Genomic DNA, 6,129 nt, shown 5'->3' with positions numbered 1-6,129 from the left:
ATCCATGGCTCTCGACTTCAATCATGTGGTTGCTACAAATTTTAATTGTGTGGCTCCTCGAATTGAATAATTTATGGCTCTCAGATTTCAATACTCAGTGGCTCGTATATCTGAATAAACTGTGGTTATTAAATTTTAATCATTTGTATCCCACAAAACTGGATAGGCGCCTCTCAAATTATAACAATATTTGGTTCATAGAAGCCAATCATTTGCGGCTCATGCATAAAGTTGAATAATTCACATTTCATTAAATTGTGGCTAACAGATTTAATACTCACTGATTCTCAAATACAAAAAATACGTTGCTTATGGGTCTAAATAATCTGTTGGTCTCAAATTTGAATAATCCAAGGCCATCAATTTGAAATACATAGCTCTAAAATTTTACAGAATAGAACAGAATATACAATGTAGGCCGAAAGCCAAGCACTGGGACCTATGAGGTTATTCGGCGCTGAAAAAGGTTCGAAAGTTCTAACAGTTAGGAAAGATTGAAAAGTAAGACAGAAGAAAGAATATGGAAGGAAGTACAATAAAATGATGAAGGCGGTTGCAGGTAAGGGCCCAAGGAACGCTGCGAAAAACCTTAAGTAATGCCTACAGTGCACCGCATCTACCCCGCTGCGGGAGTAAAATTTTGTAAGGTTAACTGAAGGTAAGTGATATCATCAAAATATAGCTCTGTTTTATTTCTGAATGAACATAGTGATATTCATATCTTTAGATATGAATACACATATACAGGCTTGTCGTCTACACCCCGAATGTTTTCTCAAAAAAAAAAAAAAAAAAAAAATTACTTGTAGACCTATCGAAAAGTTTGTCCGAAATAGAATGCATTCAAAGAAAAAGATCAAATTTTAGTCCAATGTATTCTAAAAGGTTTAACTATCGTAGAAACGAGAGATTTAACGAACATATACATATATGCAATATAAAAACACCGTATCGTGATTCTCAGTAATCAGAAGGATCCACGGTAATATTCTTGTTTATCAAGACGAAATATATTTGTAGAAATATTTACAAAGATTATAGCTCTCGTCCATCCTTCTGTGGAGGAGAGAGAGAGAGAGAGAAGAGAGAGAGAGAGAGAGAGAGAGAGAGAGAGAGAGAGAGAGAGAGAGATTCATAGGGTAAACGCGAACGAATTAATTAAAATCACTTAAAAACCAAGAGCAAAGAAGCCTGGTCAACTGATATTCGTCCTCCACATTTACATTTAACCAAGAATATAATGGATGGCTTCTTAATCGTCAATAACCGTCAGTAGAACTAGATTTTCATTTTTAAAAAGTGAAAAATACCATCAAAAACCGGCTAATTGCTCGCGTTAATATCTGTACTAATGTATGAGATTTTAACATCAATATCGCTGCTGAACTTCACACACCTACACACACACACACACACACACACACACACACATATATATATATATATATATATATATATATATATATATTATATATATATATATATATATATATATATATATAGTTACCTATGCCCATAATTAGTGAATCAGTTGTAATGAGTTGTAACTAGCAGAAGGAGACGTTAAGAAAGTCTTACTACACAAGACTTCATCCGCAATTACGCAATGAAAAAAGTTAAAATTAAACAAACAAGTGAATAAGTCTGACGACGTCAGTTAAAACAGGAGAGAACAGAAGTTTACCAAAAGGTGTCACGTACAACCGCCCCGGCCTTGGAAACTCAAACCTGTTCCCCAAATCGACATTGATATTCAGTAGTTAATTAGCGAATGAAAATCAGATAAAATAATGCCTTAAAATGGAAAAAAAAGTGGGCATTTCCTACCTGTGGCAATGGATTCTCCGTTAACGAGGGGATTTGGACATTCTTTTTTCAATTCGTTAAGGGTATAACTGACTAAAAGGCATTTCCTTTGAAATATTGTCACCGTTTTCAGCCACTAGTTTATGTTTGGATTTTCTCTCACTGGTGAGGAAGATATCTGTTCAATTCTGTCTTAACGATATCTCTGAAAGATTTAACCTGATACTTATAACTCCTTGATAAAAAAAACAGGAGAATGAATTTATTTTGTTAAAAATCTATAACTTTTAGGTATAGAAATATTCACTGCAGAGAATGATGACAAAAAATCAAAATTCACTTTGTCGTGAATACATAAAACCAAAAAGATGAGTTTCTTGAAACACTGAAACACAGTGTAGTGACTGCAAATAACTTTCATCAACAGTAATGAACTCCTTGAAAATTATATATAGAAAGAATATCTGTATCATGCAAATAACTGGACAAAAATCGGCAAAAAATGTATAAATGGCTTTTCATTATGAAAATACCTTCTCCAAGACCAGGCCTATATACACTCCATAGCATTCTGCACAAGATTCAGGGGATATTTAAGAGAGACAATAGATTCTCAGTAGTTATTGTTACTTCCTTACCCTCTCCTAGTCTAACTAATTAGCTGAGTTAACTCAGGACAGGTGTTCCCCATTTGAAGGTTAACCCTAAATGTAAGGACTGCTGTATGCATAAACTTATTAGATAACCCCCATTTCATTCTAGTTTGTTTGTTTGTATGGTGTTTTTACGTTGCATGGAACCAGTAGTTATTCAGCAAAGGGACCAACGGTTTTACGTGACTTCCGAACCACGTCGAGAGTGAACTTCTATCACCAGAAATACACATATCTCACACCTCAATGGAATGCCCGAGAATCGAACTCGCGGCCAGCTAGGTTGCAGGCCAAGACCATACCGATCACGCCACTGAAGCGCTCCCTATTTCATTCCAGGTGCTTTTTTTTTTTAAAGTAAAATCCTGTATTCTTTGTTGCCTTTTTTAGAATACCTAAAGGCAAAGGCAAAAGATCTTGGACTCTCTTGTGTCACTTTCCTCGTGGCCATATACTCATCTATATCTTATATCATGTTTTACTCCCCTTGCTAGAAGACAGAGATACACATTCTATAGTGTATAGTGTGTATTTCATATGTATGTATGTCTATATGTAAGTACAGATATATACATATACATACAAACATACAACCAAACATTTCCCTGTCAAATTTTTGCCAACAACTTGCTACATACTGGATATTTTGTTTGTATGGTGTTTTTACATTGCATGGAACCAGTGGTTATTCAGCAACAGGACCAACGGCTTTCCGTGACTTCCACGTCGAGAGGGAACTTCTATCACCAGAAATATATCTCTCACCCCTCAATGGAATGCCCGAGAATCGAACTCGCGGCCACCGAGGTGGCTGGCCAGGACCACACCGACCACGCTACTGAGGCACCATACTGGATATCCCCTCTGGCTTTTGAAAATTTTCATTGACTTTGGTCGTAAAACATTTTATCATGAAAAAATATAAATGTAATACAAAATTAAGATCACTCTTGAAATTTAACTAGGATTTCTATGCAAGAATATTACTTCTGTAAACACTAACTTACTAAAAGTGTAGCCTTTACCTTGATTGTATGAAGAGTTTACGATCTGAGAGGTACTATATCATATTAAGATATCTAATTATGGTGTAAAAAACATTCAACCATTGAGATAAAAATGTTTTTTTTGTAAATCTACATTATCACAGGGGTAATGGGGTGCAATTTCATTCAGTGATATAATAATCTTATCTTTACGGCTATCGACGCAAAATTTCCACTGAAGATGGCAGCCCTTTCAGCTACAAAAGTTGGCATTACAATGGAAAGGCAGTTACCATACATGTACCCATGTGTGACCATCTTGTATCCCTTATTTTCCCTGATTTTACTGTATCCTCTCACTTTTCAGACCTGTTTATGTATATGATGAAACTTGTATTGCAGTAAGTGGGGTGACCAAGGTGAGGTCTATAATGGCCTCAAAACATTTACCTGGGCAAAAGTCCAGGTCTCAGCTTGCCATTTTTCATGTAATTTTTTACAACATTGTTTGCTTCTAAGTGAATATTAATAATAATTATCCTTTAATTATTAATTATATTCTAATATTTCTATTTGAATGCCGCCCTCCGCCCACCCCACCCCAAAAAAATAGGTTTCTTGTTGGACGATTGGATTTCGCGCTTAGGTACCAATCCGGTGGTACGAAGTTCGATTCTCGGTTCGGCCAACATGGAACCAAAGGAATTTATTTCTGGTGATAAAATTAATTTCTCGATATAATGTGGTTCGGATCCCTCAATAAGCTGTAGGTACTGTTACTAAGCAACCAACTGGTTCCTAGCCACGTAAAAATATCTAATCCTTCGGGCCAGCCCTAGGAGAGCTGGTAATCAGCTCTGTGGTCTGGTAAAATTAAGATATACTTAACTTCCCCCCCCCCCCCCCCCCACAATAACTTTCTTTTACACATAAATGCACACACACACACACACATATATATATTATATTATCTATCAATGATATGAATAATTATCACATCACCGTGATTCATATAGATCATTCGAGCTACAAATGTCCTTTAATATCTAATTTGCTCTACCTCAGAATTGATATATTTTCATATTTGTACAGATGGGGAATTTTTAGTTGATAATAATTTCGTCCCCCTCATGGGATCGAACCGCCGTCCAGTGGACGGGAATGAAATCAGGACGGCTATAAGTTTATATCGATTCTGGCCTTACAAATTCACCATCGAACTCAGTGTTTTTCGTAATTAGAATCGATATGAAACCCCCTCCTCCATGCTAGCCAATTCGAACGTTTGACCCATGTAGCCTTGTAATGCATAAATATCACATCACCGTGAATCATATAACTAAAAATTTCCCTTCGGTACATATATGAAAATATATCAATTCCGAGGTAGAGCGAATTAGATATTAAAGGACATTTGTAGTCTAATGATATATATATATATATATATATATATATATATATATATATATATATAAGATATAATATATAGATATTATATATAATATATATATATAGATATATATATATATATATATTATATTATATATATATATATATATATATATATATATATATATATATATATATATATATATTTATAATACATATACACATTAGAAGTCTGATAAGCAACACAGGGACAAAGGTTTATAATTACTGACCTTTCCTTTTACAACAATATATATATATTTATATATATATATATATATAATATATATATATATATATATATATATATATATACAGTGGTACCTCGAGATACGAAATTAATCCGTTCCGATACGTCTTTCGTATCTTGAACCGTATTTTACATGTAAAATGGCTAATCCGTTCCAAGCCCTACAAAAACACCCAGCAAATTTTATAATAAAAGCTAAATTGACCGATAAACAATGAAATACTGCAACAATTTGGACCATTCAATACCTAACTTAATACATACTAGTACTAATATGTACATACCCGTAAATAAAGTGTATTAGTGTACATGGTATGCAAGAAATACTGTACGTACATACGTACGTATGTGTAAATGTGGAACCTTGCCTTTCGAGTGAGGCTGTCTCTGAAAGTGGCGACAGAGGAGGAGGACAAACGGCAGAAAACTTCTTATAGTATGTACACTTAACTTTACGAAACACATTAAAAAATGTCAGGAAACAAACTAATCTTTACAAAACACATTAACCAAACTGAAAACACTTAACTTTACAAAAAAACTTAAAAATTATTAAATTTTTTTTTTTTTACAAAATTTCATTTTCTCACCACTTTCAACTTTCTGTTTTCTTCGTAGTATTAATTGGATCTTCGTTTTTGCTTACTACTAAAGGCCTCTTTAAAAAATAACTATCCAAGGAAGATTGCTTTTTGCCTGCTTTTCAAAATGCTCCTGAAACGACTCAGGCAAACGTCATCGAACTGCACAAGCACATACGACCTGTGTAAGCCTTTTCGTGGTGTCTCTTTTCTACAAATGATTGCACCTTATGAAAAGCAGCTAGAGCATCCTTAATTTCTGCCGTTGTCATAGGATCCTCCTCCTCCTCCTCGCTGTTGCTTGGCCTCCAACTCCTTCAGGTCATCCGTCGTAAGCTCCTCTTGGTGCTCCCTCAAGAGGGTCATTGGTGTCGTCCTCGTCAACGACCAGCCCCATGGACTTACTGAGTGCAACAATCTCGTCA

The sequence above is a fragment of the Macrobrachium nipponense genome, chromosome 19 (genome assembly GCF_015104395.2).
Source record: "Macrobrachium nipponense isolate FS-2020 chromosome 19, ASM1510439v2, whole genome shotgun sequence".
In the NCBI taxonomy this organism is placed as follows: Eukaryota; Metazoa; Arthropoda; class Malacostraca; order Decapoda; family Palaemonidae; genus Macrobrachium; species Macrobrachium nipponense.
This window is presented reverse-complemented; position numbering follows the sequence as displayed.